This window comes from Hermetia illucens, chromosome 2 (assembly GCF_905115235.1).
Source record: "Hermetia illucens chromosome 2, iHerIll2.2.curated.20191125, whole genome shotgun sequence".
In the NCBI taxonomy this organism is placed as follows: Eukaryota; Metazoa; Arthropoda; class Insecta; order Diptera; family Stratiomyidae; genus Hermetia; species Hermetia illucens.
In genome coordinates, this window is record NC_051850.1 from 13,879,051 (window position 1) to 13,900,303 (window position 21,253).

Genomic DNA, 21,253 nt, shown 5'->3' on the forward strand with positions numbered 1-21,253 from the left:
TGTGCCTTCAGATATGTAGTAATAAAGCGGGTCGGCTGAAAGATTGACATTAGCTGGAAACTGCTCCAATTAAACTGTCTAGCCAGGTGAGATTATTTTTGGAGCACTGAATATCTCAGTACTACAAGACTAAAATCGATCAAAGAAAACTTGTAGCAGTTCGAAAAAAGGAGAGGATTTTAAGAAATTATTCAATCAGGAGGTTTCCACAAAAGTGAAGGGCGAAATAGTTATAGGTCTCCTGTTCACTCCTTTTTGCAGCATAGAGCTTCCATACAATCTATTCATTCTGTGTTGTTTCTTTTCATTTTTCAAAAACAGGACTTCAAATTTAGTATCATCGCACTTAATCTATGCCAGTGTCAAGCTCATAGCAGCCAGACAAACACAGTGATGAACAACAACGTTCATGATCAACCGAGATTCGGATTTGCTTAGGTGCCACAGGATCTCCGCTAGAGAATGCAACTGGAGTGTATAAGCACCAAAAACTGATCCGCCAGTCAGTGGCGCACGCAACCCTGCCCTGCTCAGAGGACCTGGAGGAATTCAATGGACATTGACATCTTTCCTCAAACACCTCGACTACGCTGATAACATCTGTTTGCTCTCTCACCGGGTCATGGACTTTGACTAAATGGCTCTGAATTTGAGAAAAGAAGTAAGTAGAGTTGAACTCAAGATCAACACCAACAAAACCAAGGTTCTCAGTGTGACAGGTCACCGCACTCTCTCTATCTGCATCAGTGGCCAGAGCATCGAAAGCGCTGATCAATTTGTATATCTAGGAAGCGTGATTTCTGCCGACAGTGGTACCGAATCGGATGTTGCCCAGCGCATTAACAGCGCTAGATCCGCTTTCGCTACGTGGGTGGGGTTGGCGCGCTATATCCTACCAAGGAATGGAGGGCAACCATGTATTGCCAATCACAACACCAATAATATATAAACTTTGCAAAATGTTTTTTTGAGTCTTTCAGTAAAAGTTCGGTGTGTTTAGCGACATTTAGGTTCCCCCACTTGATCTTATAGGAAGCTTGTTGCTGGTTTTTGATAACAGAATTAGCCTAGTCTATCGACATTAGAATTACTAATTCCGATCCCAGCATAGGAGAAATTGAACCCGCTTGTCAATCTCCCAGGTTTCTACTCTTTCGATCATATACCTAACTCTAAAAGACCGCTGTATATTATTCCAAAGAAAAGTCCACCCTTGGTTTTTATTTCAGAGGTAGACTCATAAAAAACCTTAATTTATTTTTGAGCCTTCAGCATTGAAGACCTGACCTCAGTATTCCTTGTTTTCTCAGCGTTTCAGGGTAAATTTATATTTCCTACCTACTGAGAATAAGAAGGTTTTACAAGAACGGGGTAAAGTTTTCCTTAAATTTCTCACGATGCTCTACGCTCTTCACATCCGCCGTTTCACCATAGACCTAAACAAATTAGCCCATGAGCTTGAATTCCAGTGCTCTGAGTATATATCCAAGAGCTGCAAATTGAGTAGTGTATCTAGAGCCACACCAGGTGTCATACTCGCGGCACTAGTAATCCCCAGACATGCAGTTCTTCGCAGTGAGGCTAGTTTACAGTGAAAACTATTTTGTCTCACCTTAACTAACCATACAGATACATAGGCGAAAATCAGCCTAATGGTAACAACATGTATCAAAATTATCATATGTTAAGACCAAGGTCTATTTGCATAGCCCCTAAGCTGAGAGAGCTCGTCTCATCTTTGGGTCTAAATATTTGTTCTAAAAAAATCTTGTTATTTAGACTAACTCCCACATTTTTCTAAACCTTGGAAGACAAAGGCAATTCAGTTTCTCCTTTTTTGTTGCTTACTGATCCGATTATGCTTTATGTCTAAGTTGCATAATTTGACAAGTCCTCAAAGGACTTGAGTTTACCCAACCGACCTACTGGTCATGGCCTAGCGGCAATTACCTCTCTATGGATTTAACGTGAGCACCTATCCAGTGGACTTAATCCCACGGTCTTCTTAAGACACAGGTTGATTTTGTGACCACAATCAGAACCCCGCTGAGACAGGCACAGTCGTACCAGTTATACTGAGGGCGCGGCTCAGTTCGCTACTGAACTTTAGAGTACGGCACATGTGTTGAACCGCAACACCACGTTTGAAATTCGAAGGTCCCTTGTTCGCTTGAACGTAGCCAACAGCTCCCATGAACTCCCACTAGAAGCCCAACCGTAAACAACCGAGCTAAATTCACATGCTCCAGAATTTCTCCTAAAACCTGAGAATCCAAGGGCTATCCCGATTCCCATGGTTCCAATATACCCCTGGTAAGGTTTCGTGGCCGAAGCCAGTTCAGTCCCCATGCAGACTCCGATCTGATCGCACTAATTTGGTTATGAAGCATTCGCCTACTGCATCACGACCAGCAAACCAAAGTGAATACAGCATTTCCCGGTGCCACCACAAAGAGTTACATCACAGCCACTTGGTTTTGATTTAGCTGACAGGGTTGCTGCCTCTCGGCCCCACCTTGAGTACCATGTCCTAGCGACAAGTGAATCTCATGCGGGATGAACCAAAGCAATTATCTGACGGACGTCCTTCCAGCACTAGAAAAGGTAGGCCCTTACCATAGTGAGCAAATTAACCAGAACAGACATTTTCCCCTGACTACTCATGAGACCAAGACATGGATTCCAATTTAAAGCCCAATGAACAGGCGGTAGAGGAAGAGGTGATACTGCTACCATGCGCATCATCGGAGGACAAACTGCTCGAATCCAGTCAGGATACAGTAACCTTCGAATACAATACAGCCGACGTTGGGTACCCAAGAACAAGGGTCCACAAGGATATCAGCTACTTGAAATCCTGCCCAAAAAATCCAGGCCATTAATACCCTGAGCAAGACTAGGACAAATAAGCAAGCCCACACTGTTAAAGATCGAGATGAAAAGGACTTCACTAAATACCGAAACTACTGTCAAGTAATACAATAACAAACGTCTAGGAAACTAACAGTTGGCTGAACCTTTCAAGCGCAATCGATCTCAGGATGAGGTTAAGCACTATGGAACTCCCGTCACGAGTAGCGCTAGCTGGCGCCGGAGGTAAGATTCTGTAAAATTCTGGAAGAATGTTCAGGCTGTCACAGATGTGCATCGAACATATTCTCGAAAACAAAGAGAAACAAGGGATGTATCCGCTGCTTTGATTCCTCTCAGATGGTGCGTACCACGTTATGGCATGCAAGGACAAATTCCCCAGGGATGTTCACGGTTCATGCGTCGCAGAGATCAGTGACGCCTGGGAGAGTGCGCAGCTCAAGATACGATAGGATACGACAGGGAAACAGAGGCTATAATCTGGCGGGATAGTCTTCACAACACTAGGATCACCATGGACGGTCCAACGGGAACCAGCGATATCCCTAAACAAACAGATCATTCTGTGGTAAACACAAATAAATTTACAGCACTCGAAATGCGTCGCAACTAAAGCTAAACCGTCAAAAAACTCCAAAGTAAATGTTATTAGAATTTGTTCCCCAGTGCAAGGGACACTAATTGGGACAGACCTAGAGCATGTATCCGCTCCAGAAAGTGCCTGCTTACCTTTACGTGTCCTGAATTAGGTTCCCCCTCCGCTTACATGGACCATGACCTACAACATATTGAAACTGCCTGAAATGAAAGCCAATGCAAGGCATACACTGCGGCAGCTCGCGAAAATTAACGAAAAAGGTCAGTCTATCTTTGACTTTGTTATTAACACAAATCTTTTTTTTTATGGAAGGAGGTGAAAATCTTAGAAAGACGCTGCTGCGCCAGGTCGCAGCAGCGTGTGGGATTTGCACCCACTAAAACCACCCTCCACTCTTCCGCCCCTCCCCGCAGGACCACCGTGAAGTATTACTTCGCGGTATTACCAGCTCATCCATGTCGCGTCGCCTTCCGAGCTCGATCCAACTCCAGGAGTTTTGTCTGCACCACGGTTACTGCCTCATTTACCTCCATTCAGCTTTCCTCCGACTTCAGCATCTCTCCCACCAGGTTGGAGGGCTCAATGTCCATCCCCAAGATGTTGTCCAACCTCCTTTTCTGCTGCAGAAATCTGGGACAATGGAACATAACGTGCTCCGGGCCTTCGGGTGTAGCACCGCATTCAGGACAGTTGGGAGTCGTCTAACTCCAAGCGATGCAAGTACTTCCTATAGCCACCGTTTCCCGTAAGAAACTGGGTTAGGTGGTAAGTCAATTCTCCGTGCTTTCGATCGACCTATTTCTCGGTACACGGGATCAATGTATGAGTCCACCGGCCCTTGTCCGAGTTATCTCACCGTTGTTGCTACTTGCCGCACAATTCTCTCCTGATGGCTTTTCGGAAATCCACTTTCACTTCGGTTAGATTTGCCTTCCGTTTTTCGTAGAGCCAATGTGCCTCGTTCGCTAGTAGATCTATAGGGATGCGATGACATACACTGCCTCCGTCGACGCCGTCCTAAATGCGTTGCACACGATATGCCGAACTTATCTTGCTCCGGTTTACAGCGTGGTTCAAAGCTCCCGCCCAGACAGGGGCCGCGTATAACAGGATCGACTTCACCACTCCGGCCGAAGTATAGTAGCCTGCTACTATACTTCGGCCCTCCCACGTTAGGCATCATCCTTGCAAGAGATGAGCTAGCATTTGCTGCCTTCTCTCGCACATAATCCAAGTGTCCCTTGAAACTCAGCTTGACATCGATCATCACCCCCAGGTATTTGACAATTGATTTTGAGACGACCTCACGATTACCAACTCGGATATTAACCGTTTTGTTCTTCCTGAGGTTGGTAATGAGGACCACAAAACCAATCAGCGTTGCCTCCTCCGGCACGCGTAGGTCAAGCACTCCGACGTACATTATGTTCCACAGCAGTGGTACCAATACAGAACCTTGAGGCACACCTGCTGTCACAATGTACTTCTTCGGCCAGTCGTCCGTCTCGTACCAGAGAAATCTGTCTGAAAAGTAACTCTCGATTTGCGAGCCAAGTAACTAGGAACACCCAGTTTGGCGCCCTTAATCTAGCCCCAGTTGGCTGAGTTAAAAGCATTTTTGACGTCCAGCGTCACCAGAGCACAGAATTTGCCCATTGCCATTGCATTTCGAACCAATTCCACGACCTTTTCTACTGCATCGACCGTAGAACGGGTTCGCCCAAACCCATATTACCGCTCTGAAAGACCACCCGTAAGATCGATGAACGGGAGCAACCTGTTGTATATCACCCTCTCCAACATATTTCTCATGGTGTCTAAGAGACAAATAGGACGATATGAAGAGGCCACGCCGGGTGGTTTTTGGGCTTCGGTAGCAACACCAGCTTCTGCCTCTTCCATTGGGCGGGAAATACTCCTTCCGCCAGGCACGATTCGAATGTGCTTGCAAACCACCTTGGTCTGGCCTGACCGCCACCTTCAGAGCCTTGTTCGGAATTCACAAATCTGTCAGTGTATAAAAGATGCAGTGCACCCTCCTTCCGTTTCCCGAGCTGCAAAAACTGTGAAGCAGGACGCCTTTTATATCACCTTATTAACGGAGAATAAGGATGTTTAGGGTGAAGAATTGGAAGGTATTGGCCAGAGATCTGAAATCAAAATTGGTTACTTTTCAGTTTAAATCTCGCTGTAGTGGTCTTTTGCCCAAAGAATCCGGGAGGATCGACTGGTACTGGCAATGCTAACATCTGCTATAGGTAAACATACTGGCAGCCTTTCAAGGACTGCCTGAAAAGGTACAAGTCAGTCATCAATACTGCCAAGACCACTGTCTTGGCTGGACTTTTGTTAGGACATTGGAAGCATCACAGAGCCTGCGAAACTCGGTAAGATTCTACACAAAAAACATAGGACATCCTGGAAAAAGAAGAAACTTCTGATGAGACTCTGCAGTTGTTAGTCCATACGCACTCCCCGTCAACAAGAAGTACTGTCAGAACCTTGCTTGGAGGGTATGCAGCCCCAGTCCTGTGAGATAATCGAATCGGTAATTACCAAGAATAAAATCAACTGGGCTCTAAACACTTTCTTTGTACATAAGTCTCCGCGGCTAGATAGGATAATGCCAGTCACGCTCCAGAAATAGCAAGGAAGGGTCGTTTGGCGGCCTGTAAAAATTTAGCAGACTTATATTTTGTTCAGATACGTACCGCACTCCTGGTGACGAGTTGGTGGTTTTCATATCGACTCCTCGAAAAACTTTCAGTCAATCAGTTTCACCTCTTTCGTGTTAAGGACCCTAGAGCGGGCCCTAAATATCCAATTAAGGATGATCATGGAGAGAATGTCCTCCTTGAAGTGTCAGCATCCTTACATCAAAGGCAAATCCATAGAATGGCTGGAGAGAGAACCCAAGACAACGAAATTGACAGTAAATTTGATAAGATTTTCAACGTTGGCGCCTCAGCCCCTACTTGATTGCTTAAAGCTGCAATTTGATTCGAAGTATGTGACCTCTTACTACGTTTAGGGTACAAATTCTCAACTTCCATAATCATGTTTTGGTCACTCTTAGTGTAGTAGTGTACTACTACGACCCATCTCACCATATTCCTTTTGCTAGTTCCTATTCATATACTATAGGCTCATCACTTGCACAGTATTAAGTGTGATAACTGAAGGCCAATCTCTCTGAAAATCAAATACGGAAAAGAGATTGCGTAGGATAAGCACATAGAAGGCATATGTAAATATTTAATTTCTTGCGAATTTTTGTTGCCAGCTATATGGTCAACTGTCTGTGTAGTTTTGACATTAGGTAAATATTAGGATAAAAATACCCTTTCTGGGTTTTCTGGGTACATTTGAGTTCTATAGTTGTATTCGCCCCTAGGGGCGTTGATCCGAATTGGGCCGTTGCACTATCGATTACTATTATTGTTATTCTGTAATACCATCATTTCATGATCTACTGCAGTATGAATTTATTTATCAATATGTAAAAAATTGTAATTATTTCTTTGAAGCAGCGGCCATAAAATCCTCAATGTATCTATTAATATTCAAACGATAAAAAAACGGTTTTGCTGAAGTCTTACATCAGTTACAACAACCGCAGGCCAATATAATTGATTTACAATTGAACGAGTAACACTTACTCACGTACACTCATCACATCATTTTCATCGCAATTTAGTTTTAGATGCACGCGTAACAATTACAAAACCGATTTGTTTCCATTTTGCGAGTTTGTAACTAATACGAGTGTTTAGTTGTTTTTGCTTTCGATGTATTGAAAATTCAAATTAAATGCCAGCAATCAATCATTGCACAGATACATTGTTGCACAAGCAAACAAACACTCGTATTTCACTACGACGATTAAAGCTCATTTAGCCGATGGGTTCATTATTAATGGATGCATTTGAATTACTCTCTTGATTGGAAAATCTTAAATGACGCTATTGCATCTAGAGACAGTCACTGGGGTTTTATTGGAGGAGCTTTTTTCTTCAAGTCAAGTCTGTAATTAAATTAGCCGGAAGTCAAAGATCGCGATAATCGTAAAAGTTGTTAGCTGTAAAAATGCACTTTTCTCTGAGTATGATACCCCCAAGGGCATTAGTAACAAAGACGCCAATCGACCCAAGTTGTGGTAATACCAACCGCCGAGTGGGGAAGATCACGCTGGTAAGCCGACACCAAAATAAAAAGAGGATGAATGTAGGCTTGGTGAACACCACATCTACCCGCAATTGCTATTGGTTCCTAACAAAGTCTTTCAGTTCCCCCCACGACTTTCCGAGAAGTTGCATCTTTCTTTCACTATTCTGCTCCGTGGTTTTAGGGCGGTCAAGCAAAGCCAACAAGACAATTTCATATCGAGCACCATCAACACAGCAACAACTGCTGCTCATTTAAGATACTTAGGAGGAATGTCAGCAAAATCAGACAAAATCAGAATGGGAATCTTTTGTTGGAAGCCATCAAACACTTGATTACTAGAAACTAAAGGCTTCCGCATCCAAGTCAAAAATATAATACCACAGTGCATGTCTGAAAGCATCAATTCTACATGCGGTGCAAGGACCTAAAAAAGATTGCACTTAAGGTGAAAATCTGCACTCTTGTACCGGTTTAAACTTCAGACCTTGACAGATGTTATAAACGGCAACTTTGTGACTTCCAGGACCGACAAGTTACAGACTTCTGAACTTAAAAGATAAAGCACAGGATGAGTCGCCTCACAGAATAGACCTTATTGAAGAAATTCTTCAGGGATCGAAATCAAGTTGAACATTCTGGGCTGGGGATGAGGTATCGCGCGTTAACCCCACCTACGCGCCATTGTACGCGATTACCTTAAGTGTTCTTCAGCTCCTCCCACGAGACGATCCTGCTAACCCTTGGGGCGACCCACTGCATGGCGTAGCCCGCACTCTCATTTTTGCCCCTCCTTGAAGTGTGACCTATCTACTGCCACTTCCATCTTTCGATCACAGTGCGCCCGAGTATAGAAACCAATCCTCCCAAATATACAAATTGATCGTCGTTTTCGATGTTCTGCCCATTAATGCAGATAGAAAGAGTGCAATGACCCGTCGGACTAAGAACTTTGGTTTTGTTTGTGCTTATCTTCAGTTCAAATCTACTTTCCAAGGCCAGAGCCATTTGTCCAAGGTCCACGACCCGGTGAAAGAGCAAGTAGATGACATCAGCGTAGTCAAAAAGTTTGAGGAAAGATGTCATCGTCCATTTAATTCTTCCACGACCTCCGGGCAAGGCAGCATGGAGAACGTCACGGATAACAAGAAGAAATAATTTCGGTGACAGGATGCAACCCTGGCGGACTCCGCTTTGGACCCGAAAATCCTCTGAAATTTTACTTCGGTACAGCACGTGACATTTTGAACCATCATATGTCATCGGGATAATAGCTATTAGTTTCTCCGGAATACCCCTTCTACGTAGATACATATACACTCCTTGTTCATGCTATCGAAAGCTTTCTAAACTTCTAAACTCTCTATTCCAAAGTGATCCGTAGGGTGTTGATATGGTTAATGCAAGAGGATCCCGAGCGGAAACCAGCTTGACCTCTGTCGATGAAGCTTTTAAGATGTTCTTTGATGCATTACAGGATTATTTTTACTTGGAGGAACAGTATATATCCGGATGTTACGGTGACTACCCTTTCATCCTCTAGAGGAGGAACTTCACCGGATTTGACACGGTTATGCACCATGGTGAAGTGTTCTTTCCACCTCTTGAGTTATATGGTTCAGATACGGTCCATGGCTAGGAACTGGGCGAGACGTTGAATAAGTTCGACTCGAATTGACATCCATCGTCCGTTGTGAAGGGGTGAGGTACACCGAATCTTGCTATCCAGTGGTCATAGAATGCCCTGACGATAGTTTCCGCTGAAGTTTGCTCGACTGGAATAGCATCTGTCGATCATAGTCAGGCAGAACCTTTTCATTGGACGTAGATAAAGGGCCTATGATGTCGAAGTGGAGGTGCGCGAAACGACCCGGTAGTGGAAAACCTACACTGGATGTGAAGGTGTGCTTGTGGATCCTCGATCGTTGGCAAGCTGTGGATCGTGACCATTCTCCAATATCGTGATTTATGTTTGGCCAGGAGTAGCATTGAGAAATAAGGTCTGGGCATGCAGCGGTGGCTGAGCCGATAAAGGCTATCGAAGTCGTGGTTTTAAGGTTGTTTCACACAGAATAGTGGTTTTCGTTCCGGGGGTATCCATCCATTGAAGTCGAAGGTTCGAATTAGCCTGTAAGTCCCACAAGGATGAATCTTCTCTCTGTGCGCTGGCTAGTCTAGTTGCATATCTAGGTAGATTTATTTCTTCCACCCTGGAGAGTACAGCGGCGACAGTGTTGTTGGTTCCGCTCTGATGGCTTATGTCGGTGGTGAACTGGCTAATGTAGAGGAGTTACCTCACTCTCCTTGGTTCAGTATTTGTCTTCTGGCTGAAGGCGAATACCAAAGGTTTGTGGCCTGTACGGATGGTAAATTAATTGCCTGCCTTCAAGTAATTGCTGAAAGTGACTTACGGCACTGTAGATAACCATAAGTTCTCTATCATACCTAGAGTACTTACCCTGAGCCTCGTTGAATACCTATGAATAGAACCCAAGCGGTCACTAAGTTCTGTTGACTCGTTGGTGAAGTACAGCTTCCATATTGTAATCTGAAGCATGACAATCTAATGATATTTCTGCTTCTGGATCTGGATTACCTAGTAGCGTAGTCTTCTGAAGATCTGATTTGTATTTTTTTAACTCAGCCACTGCAGAGTCGGACTAGAGGATCGGTAACTTGTCGTTCTTCTTTGACATGTGTAGAAATGCATTTAGCGGCTTCTGTGTAGTGGCTGAATGTGGAAGGATTACCTGTACTTTGCCAGGTAGTGGAAACACGCCTTGTGATGCTGCCTTGTAGCCTAGGAAGTCGTTTTATGACTGACCAAGACCGCATTTCGCAGAGTTGAGGTTAATTCCGTGCCCTGGGAATCCCTTGAAGATTATCCTGAGGTGCTGCTCGTGCTCCAAATCATCTTTTGAGGCAATAAACAAAACGTCTAGGTTCGCGAAGACGAAGAGTAGATCTCTGAAAATAGACTCAATGAATCGTTGGAAGGTCTGTACTGCATTTCGGAGACCAAAACACATTCGAGTGAATTCAAGCAACGTAGATTGTATTAAAATTGCTGTTTTTGGGTATGTCAGCAGCTGCTATTGGAATCTAGAAGTAAGCTTGTCCTAAATCGCACTTAGGGAAAATATGTTTGCCGTGTAGTCCCACGTTGAAGCCCGCTATGTTGGGCACACCTTATCTGTTAGGTACAGTGTTTACATTGAGCTGGCGGTAGTCGCCGCAGTGACGAATAGTGCCGTCTGGCTTTTTGCACGATGTACAAAGGACTCGACCAAGGGCTGTTGGATAGTCGACAGATTCCCTGATCCAACATCCACTGAAACTCTTGTTTTGCCGCTTTTTACTTTGCCGGGAGAAGCCTTCTAGCCATAGCGGCCATGGACTGCCCTGTGGTTTCCATGATGTGTTCCACAGCGTATTTTGGTTGTTCCTTAACCTGCATAGGTCCTGTCAGCTCAGGAAGCTAGGTGAGGAAATACTGGAAACGGTTGCCTTCCGAGACGGTCAAGACCGTAAGTAGATTGCTTTGCATGACTCTTCTTTTCGAAATGAGGCCGGTTTTAAACTCGATCAACCCTCGATGCTGGAGATCTACTACGTCTTCTGTGGTGGGACGCTCTATTTGTGCGATGACGAATTCTCACTGAAGAGGTAGCCCAGAACCTTGTAGGTTCTGCCGAAAGTTTTCAGAGTGGACTCGTTGGCAGCGTAAAGAGTGTAAGGCTCTGGCGCCGCCGTTTTTAGGTAGGAGCACAACTAAGACAGCTTGCCATGTCAATGAGGTATGTCTCATTTGCCCACTTATCGTTTATGAAGAGGCGGAGTGGTGTGCCAGAAGCGGTTTCCGCCATTAACGTTGCTGGTTGGAGTCTAATTTACACCCAGCGTGATATCTGCGTGCTTCTACGCCAAATTTATGATGGTAGTAACAGTACCCATTGTACAATTTGAGTTTTGAGCTACTACGCGACCTCACATTGTTTCGATGCGGCATTCTCGATCGTTCTCGGAGCTGTAGTGGGATTATTTCCTGGCGAAGTTTTGCTATTTTCGCCTCCCAAGCTGACACGGCCGGTGTGGGTTTTACTGCGCAGAATGTGGCACATGAAGAATCGACTTCGCTATTTTATCCGCTAAGGCTCCCAATTTTTGTTTGTTTGTTCTGAGGCTTGTAGAATCTCCTATGTACGCTTAGAAAGAGCTCGCAACTGAAAGGATCGCAATATATCGTCGGTCATAAGTGAAAAGGCGAGGAGTCTCAGCTAGCGAAGAAATTGAAAAGTCATCTGATGCGCTTGCCTTCAGAGTCCGTGTAGATTTCGATTAATCTAGTGTTGAGTGCATTACAGTTTGGTTAAGACTTTTTACTAACTCGGACACATGCTGTATTATCTCGAAGTCCAAGTTGGAGATAATAATAATAATACGGAGGGGCATCTTCCAGGGGGACTCAGTGAGTCCCCTTTGGTTTTATATGGCACTGAACCCTCTTTTATGGCTACTGAATGATGTTAGAGGGCATGGTTTTGCAATAAAGTATGGTCTACGTGCTAAGTGCGAACTGACACACTTGATGTACTTAGATGGCATCAAGCTGTATGCTGGGACTGACGACCATCTTAGAAGTCTGTTGCGAATAATAGACATGTTCAGCCGTGATATTCGGATGAAGTTTGGATTAGACAAGTGTCGAATCCGAGCCATCCGCAAAAGTCATCACGGGCCGCATGCCGGACATGGCGTTGGTGACCTCCACTTCGAAGCTATGACCGAGGCAGACTTGTATAAGTACCTAGGAATTCTGCTCGAGTTAATGATCTGAAGGATGCTCTGCTGTCCGAATTCCTGCCACGTGTAAGGCTGGTGCTGAAATCGCATCTCTCGGGGAAGAATAAAATAAGCGCGTTGAATGTATTCGCTATCCCTTCACTGGCTTATGCATTCGGAATATTGCCATAGACGAAGACTGATCTGGAAAACATCCAGCGGTGAATACGGACAACTGTGTCCAAATTCCGAATGCATCATTCAAAGTCTGCCGTGGAGCGGATGAACCTGCCTCGTGACATCGGAAGTAGAGGCGAGGTTGACGTGGCGGCACAACATCATCGTCAAGTCGACTCGCTGCGCGCTTATTTTGACAGCAAAGAACAGGCGAGTCCCTTACATGCGGCTGTCTTTAAGGCAGATGTGGACTGACTCCACTTAACTTGAAGGATCGATCTTTCAATCCTCTGAGTGGAGTGAAGTCGGACCAAGAGCGAATCGATGAATGGAAGTCGAAGGCAATGCACAGTAAACACGTGAATTGCCTTTGGCAGCCATTTGTCGATTTGCATTTGTCGAACCGATGGCTATGTGCTGGAGAGCTCTTTGCTGAGACGGAAGGATTCATGTGTGCCATTCAGGACGGCGTGGTCGCCACCCGAGCTTATAAAAAGCTCATCATGAAAGAACGGGTGGATACCGACCAGTGCAGAATGTATGGTTCGGCGTTAGAGACGTTGGACCATCTCATTTTTGGCTGTACTGTTCTGGCACCGATGCAATACACCACCAGGCATAATGCTGTATGTAAGGTTATCCATCAAAACCTTGCATACAAGCATGGGCTGATTACGGGAACATGTCCGTTTTACCCATATGAGCCGCAAGCAGTATTTGATATTTCTGCTTACAGCATGTATTGGGACCGGCAAGTTCTAACTGATCGCTACATACCGCGCAACAAGCCTGACGTACTGTTAGTTGACAAGACGAGTCGCTTCTCGTATATTATTGATCTTGCTATCCCCCATAATAGAAACATTGAACGGAAATACGTGGAGAAGAAGGTGAACGATGAGCCATTGGCTCGGGAAATCAAAGAAATTTGGTGTCTAGAGCGGGTGGTTGTAGTTCCCATAATATTGTCAGCTACAGGTATTGTACCTAAATCCCTCACGGCTTCCCTTAAAGTCATGGGACTTTCGCACAGTCTGGTTCAAATCATGAAGAAGTACACCATTCTGCATACGTGCTCGATGTTGCGGGAAGTTCTCGACGGATTCTCCCATTAACCTACCACCGGCCACCACCACCAGCGCCCCTTTAGTTTTCAAATAGGTAGGACCGTTCGAGCCTAAATGCTTGGCACTTAGTGCTAGTGTTATGTAAAATCCGGCATCTGCCGAAATTGTGATAACTCGGAAAAATAATAATAATAATTGACGCAACAATCCATATTAGATCAGGGCCTTGAAGTGTATTAGAGCACTTCATTCAAGACCGTAATGGTACACTACTGGATTACAGTACTCTGTAGAAGGCAATGTAGTCAGAATTGTGCTCGCCCGAGATTATTACCCTGATTTGACTCAGGTACTCATTCACAGCTGAGTCGACTGGTGTCCGACGTCAAATCCCGATACAAATTCCACTGCCAGCAGTGAGATTTGAACCGCAACCTTCCATACGACAGCCTAGCGTTCTAACCACTGAGCTATCCGGACAAGTTGGAGATAACCAGCTGGAATCGCATTTCGTCCTTCTTAATCCTGGAAGTGTTGAATACGGCTTCTATCTGGTAAAACCAAAAAGTTGAGTCCGCTTTCCAGAAAGATGGAATGCGGGAGACAGGCCTACACTTCTCAACTCCTTGGTTGCTGGATCTTGGGTGCTGATACTCTAAGGAATCTCTCGTGTTGACATATTGGCGTCGGTATCAGTCATCTTACTGTTCCAGGGTTCGAAATTGCAGAAGATGACACGTCGCTTTGAGAAAAGCGATTTTAACCTGTTTTTTGTTAAACTTAGTTTTGAAAAAAAACTATTTTTTTTATGTTGCTCTCACCGAGATCACCATTTATAGAAGTTAAAAGAACTTTTATTTAAATTAATTTACATTAAATTATCTACGGAAGAGTTAAAACAAAACTGATCCGGTCTGATTTCCTCCGTCGCAAAAGCCTATTTTTCCGTCTAATGGTACCCGGCCTCTTTGATGGTGGTAGTGTTCTCTGGAACAAATGGGGGAAGTGGAAACTAGTGACTAGTAACAACGCAACCTCTTCTTCAAAAAATCCTTTCCCGTGTAGGCTATCCTTCTCCACTTCTCACCCTTAATCATTTCTACAAAGCCACCTCTTCCTTGATATGTGTACCCTTTTCAAACTCTGCTCTGCCAGCTTTGATATTATATTCGCCTCCCGAAGAAAACTCAATGCGGACATTATTGAAGTCCCTTCCGCGGAGCACGAAATCTACTTTCACTCAGCTCGGGTGCTTTGACCACTCACTTGATTCTCCTTCTGGGGAAAATATGTAATTAAAAATTAATTTTCCTGTGTAGTGTTCGTTAAACAAATAAAGGAATAGATTGAGAACCTTGGTTTTGGTGGTGTATGTATATCTTCAGTCCGACTCTGCTTGTATCCTTCTCCAAATCCGGTGCCCTTTATAGACATAGACCCATAAATTAAACGGTTTGTTGTGCATCGAGCTCTTAAAATGATGAACCCTAAAGATAACTCAATTCGGGCGTAATAGCTTCCTTGTGACCCAACTGTCTAAAAACCTCCATTTATCATGTCAAATCAGATCCCCAAATCCATCACTCCGCCAGTGAAAAATTGATCCCTAAATATCAATTTCAAGGATTACAACACCAAGAAAAATTGACCACAAACTTTCCATGCTCAGGTGAACGAACACAAAACAAATTCCGCAAATGGTCTTGAAGTCACTCAACTCCCTCCAAAGAATTCCGCCATTACACCTCCGTCCGCCCTGCATAACAAAAGACCTGTCTCCTGGCCCGATTACTTCCACGTTTTTTCTACGGCCATCCCCGTTGTCTCGCAGCGACCCTAAACGATGCAAAACATGTGTGTAAATAAACTGAGCGAGCCTCCGCCTCCCCCAAAAACACCAACGACCAGCCGTCCAGCGACTGTTTGTAATTAAATTCCGAAAACAAGCAACAAAACCCCAAATGAAGCTCACAATCGGCCGCGATGCTGAAATACACATTCCGACACCGCAACAAGGGCGAAACATCGCGTCGTTCGCGAAAATAGCAAAAAACAAATTGGAGACGAGAAAAAAAAATAATTCGCCAAGGAAAACTCCATCCACTATGCAAGCAATGTATGCAGGTTCGCCGCTCTCTTTCCCTCGCACGCCTAACGAGCGAGATCGCTGCGGAGTTTTTCTTCGTGTTCGTGGGAAATTCTAGAAGTTTATGCAAGAATTGCTGGGCGGGGAGTGGTGGAATTGTTTTGCAATCGCCGGAGCGACGAAGTGGATTAGATATAATGGGGTTGCGGCAAACCAGGAAGGTCGGGAAAGGACCTCTGTTCGCTTAGAGGAGCGAGGATTCCCAGAGCCGAATGAATTCAGGGAGGCAAGCAAGCATAACTAAAAGCTGCTATCTTTTCGCAACTTTTTGTACGGCTCCCAAATTCACAACAATTAATTATAAAAACAAATGGCCCCTGAGTACCCCTCGGCACCCGCCCACGCTTCCACCTCTCAACAAGTACGCCAAACTTGCTCCGAATTGCATTTGCAAAACAAATAACCAAAAAAATTGGAAAGAGACTTAAGAGATAAGATCTCTTAACAAAGAGATTTTTTTAAGCTTTCAAACTTTATTCTTGGGAGTATAATTGGAAGAGAAGACTCCCTCCATCTCTCAGTAATTCTCCATCTTCTTCTAACACACGATTCAGCAGTATCCGGCATCCTATTCGCAGCTTTCGTCTTACTCAAAGTTTCTCCTCTCTTTTCCGAATAGTAAAGAGCACAGGCCACAAATAGCACCTCATAATTCTCTTCTTCTCTCTTAACTATCTTCTTGCACCACTTTGCACTGAATTAACATATTCAATTTTGCACTGCATTCTGCCTTGCATCCAAAGCTTTTCTCTGAAGCCTCACGCTTTGTTTGCTGCTGCAGCGCAATAGATGATGGAATGCAGCGGGGGGTCGACCAGCCGCCAACAGAACTGCTTCGAAAATCAACAAAACTTTCACCGTGGCCTTAAATGTGATACTGGAAAACATACATTACTACGAGTATCTTTCACTCGATTTACGCTGGCTCGTGTGTCGCGTACGCTCTTGGTTGTTGCGTCTTTGCAACGCGATTTTTTCGTTGATTCGTCTTTCATTTCTTATGCGATGTGGTATCACCACGAGTTTCGTGGGAAGTTATAATGTTAAAAACGAATTTGAAGGGCTGAGTTAGTAAACCTGGCTTACCTAAGAAGACTAGAACTTTGTGATATTTGAAACATTCGCAACAGATCGATTTCACCGCCAGCGAGGTGGGGTTGACAGATCTACTGTCCTTGACTGTTGTATCATCGTATTTTCAGCGCCTGAAGGAGACTATCGAAGTAGTTTCCAGGGCCCAAAAAAAAAGAAGGCGAAGAAGGAAAAAAGGAAACAACTGACTCCGGCGCCAGAAACACGTCTGTCCAAAGACAAGGAGGCTGCCAACCAAAAGCCACGAGCAGAAAAAACGAGGAAACGAAGAAGGACTAGACCGTTGGCTCTGTTCATTAAGCCAACGGAAAGCAAGACATTTGCGGAAGTCGTTAGTGAAATCCACTAGAGGATGAAACCCGAAGACAACGGAGCAGAGGTGTCTTCTATACGGAAAACGAGGAGTGGCGGAGTCCTTGTCGAACTGGGACCAAAAGCAACTAGCAAGAGTACGTTCTGCGAAGCGGTCAAAGGGTTATTGGGGGCGAAAGCTCTTGAAAAGGTCGAAGTTGAGGAGGGGATAAAGGGTAAATGTCCAGAGGTAACCAATGCCTGATTAGGTATCACCTCTGTAAATGCTCGAAGCCAAAAGCTCGCCGTGGTGGAAGTTCCCGAACAATATGCGAGGAAACTCCTTCGCAGCGGGAGAATCAAAATTGGATGGGTAGTATATAAGGCGAGAATGCGAATAGTCCCCACCAAGTGCTACAGGTACCTGGACTATGGACACACGTCAGCAGCTTGCAAGGGACCGAACAGAAGGACAGCATGCCGGAGATGCGGCCAAGTAGTTCATCAAGCGAAGACCTGCAATGGAAGCGAGAGTTGCGTTCTCTGCAGGAATCGTGGCGCGTCTGGTAAGAGCGTCGCACACACTGCGGGCTCGGTACGGTGTCCGATCCTCAGAGCGGATTTGGAAAGGGCTAGGGTGCGAATGGCATGATCCGTATTTTACAAAATAGCATGCATCGGAGAGCAACCTCTCACCAGTTGCTAGCACAACTCGCTACAGAAGTAAATGCTGATCTAGTGCTAATTAGCGAGCAAAACCGAAACAAGGACCCGGCCTCATGGCATCTCGACTTATCGGGCACCGCTGCCATCTGGGTTCGATTCCGAAGGCCGGGGGAACGGCTTTGTCTGGATCCGGTGTTTAGGGATAACATTTTTTAGCGGTTACCTGACGCCGAACGAGACGATGCCGGACTTTCGGCGCCGGCTTGATGTTCTGGAGGACGCCATTTCGAGGACGGAGGGACGAATTCGAGTAGGCAGTGATTTTAACGCCAGGGCTCTTGAATGGGGTATGGTTCAGTCAGACTCCAGAGGGAAATGGCGGCGAGAGTAGTTTTAAACCCCGGATCCACGCCAACGATTCGGCGCCCAGGCTGTGAAGGAAGCATTCCTGACATCACTTTTGCGTCGAAAGATGATCGGTAAGTGATCACCAGTGCACCGCCGGCGAGCACCAATGCGGCGTGTGAGGCTTCCATGCCCTGGAGGGGCCCCAGCCGCGACAAGCCTTCTATGTACTGGTGGACGGCAGAAATTGCCGACCTGCGGAGGTAGTGTCATAAGCTCTGCCGTTTGGCACAACATTTGCACCCCAACGAGGAGGCATGCGCCATAAAGGTACCGTATAGATCGGCTGGCAGAACCTTGCCGACGAGGTGAATGAGGACCCGCAGGGACTTGGCTATAGGCTTGTCCCCGGAAAATCGGCTCAGCGGAAGCCCTGCATTCTAAGTACCGACCAGATGGACCGCATTTCACGGGCTTTGTTCCCTTTGCTTTGCCCCCTTTTCACAATGAGAGAGCTCGAAGAAGTTGTTCTCACTATTAAAAGCAGCAAGATGCCAGGTCCTGATGGCATCCCCACGGAAGTCTACAAACTGCTGTTCCGTCAAAGACCAGAACTGCTGCTTGAGACGTTCAACGGTTGCTTGGAGGAGGACATTTTTCCTTGTCGCTGGAAAGTGGTCAGACTCGCGATGATCAGCAAGGGTAAAGGACACCCGGAGCTCCCGTCTGCATACCGACCGCTGTGTATGCTTAACACTGCTGGGAAATTGCTCGAGAAGCTCATCAGGAGTAGACTCGCTGAAGCAATCCGCGCTGCCGGGGACTTATCCCCAAGGCAGTTCGGGTTCAGAACAGGGAAGTCGTAGATGCGGTTCATCGAGCCGAGGCACACAGCCGCCGATCTCGACGGATAGTTCTCATCATAACGCTTGATGTCAGAAATGCCTTCAATTCCGTAAGATGGACAGATATGCTAGGCACATTAGAAAACTCATGTCACGTGCCAACCTATCTCTTCCGGATATTGAGGGATTATCTGAAAGACCGCTCCCTGCTCTATGAGAAGCTGGAGGGCCAAAGGAGGATGGAAATCACGTGGGGAATAACACAGGGATCCATCCTAGAGCCGGACCTATGGAACGCTTCGCTTGAGTCTCGATATGTCCGAAGAGTCGTGCCTGGTCGGTTATGCAGACGACGTTACAGCACTTGTTGCCGGACGCAATGTTGAACAGGCGCAAAACAAACTTGCCATATTGATGCTCACGAATTCAGCCTTGCGCTGGAAAAAACCGAAGTAATCATCTTGACCACAAGGAGAATCCCGACCCAGTGTCCCATATTGGTCGGCGAGTTGACTATAGAGGCAAAACCAGCGGTTAAATATCTTGGCCTAATGCTCGACTCGAAGATAAGCTTCTTCGATCAGATCAGCAGCTGGAGTCGTGGCCTTGAATCGGCTAATGACGAATGTTGGGGGCCCTATATCAACTAGAAAGCGCCTCCTTATGGGAGCAACGCAGTTGGTTCTGCTCTATGGCGCAGAGCTATGGGCTGATGCCCTTAACAAGGAAATGCATCGTAAGCGCCTTGCTCAAGTGCAGAGGCGGAGAGCTTTGCGAGTGGCGTCTACTTATCCCACCGTCTCCGAACCGGCCATGATGGTGATCGCGGGAGTGATCTAAGTTGCCCTCCTTAACAAGGAGCGCAAAACTATCTACCGAAATAAGGGTGAGAACTTAAGAAAGGTGGTTGCCCATGAAGAACGTCAACGCACCCTTACCCAGTGGAAACTCTCTTGGCAAAATGAGCCAAGGGGCAGATGGGCTGCGCGGCTTATCCACAATTTAGACCCGGGGTTGAACCGAACGCATGGTGAGATTGATTACTTCCTTATCCACCTTCTAAGCGGGTATGAAGGTTTTCAGTCTTACGTGCACAGGATTGGGGAGGCGCGATCTTTCCCGCAATGGAAAGGCGGATGACGCTGAACAGACCTTTTTCTTTTGCGAGAGGTGGGACGGCTTTCGTCAGCAGCTTTATGCAGACACAGGGGAACTCTCTCCGGACAACATTGTCAGAGAGATGCTGAAGAGCGCTGGCAGCTGGAATCGTGTTGCGCATTATGTTCGGGCTCTTCTTATTACGAAGAAGATTGAACTCAACCATCGGAGGGATAGGATGGTAGGGGTTCCTCTCTCCTCCCGTTGGTGAAAGGAATTCCCTGACTTGAAGGCCCTCAAAGCCGGGAGAGCGGGAGGGGGGGGGGGACAGGGACTTCGAGGGTTCATTCTAGTGCCTCATAGAAGGGATCCTTCTCCGACTCTGCAATCTCTTCTGTAGAGGCGTGAACGTTAATGAGACTTATATTTTTAAATTTACCTTGCAAACGCAGAATGCATAGTCGTTTTCTTATATTTTCAAAGCCGATAACAGCAGGTTTCATTTTTTGGCTTACTAAAAAACCTACTCCGAACACATGGTTTACTGGATGGCCACAATAATATTATATATGGTGTACTGACTCTTCTCCAGGGAACCATTCCCTGTCTAACTCATCTCCTGCAGCGCTGTTACATTAGCCCTATATTGGGACAGGGTATCGGCTAGCTGTTTGGAAGCTCCATCTCTGTACAAGGAGCGCACGTTCCATAAGAAAATGCGCAAATCATTATTCCGTTCTCATTCCCGGTTTCGTCGTTTTATAGTCAATCCAGTCCGAGGCTCCTTTGTGGCTTCGTAACGGGTTGTTTTCCATGTAGGGTTGTCAGCCCTACCCAACTCCCACCCTGGACGACCATTTGGTACAATTTGTCTCGTTTTTAGGCGCTGGAGACTCGCCTTCATCCTTCGTCTCCATCTTCATCTATCAAATGACGATCCCTTTCGAGGCCAATATCAGCGCCTCTCTTGTTATGCACATCCAAAGGACAATTCCTAAATCTACTGCTGATTGCGAATTGGTCCATCTGATTGTTCGTATGGCATCGATCAGTTGAAAGCAAGCAGGCTATGTGCCCGATCCGTTTGCACCAATGACGAGGCTGTGGAAGT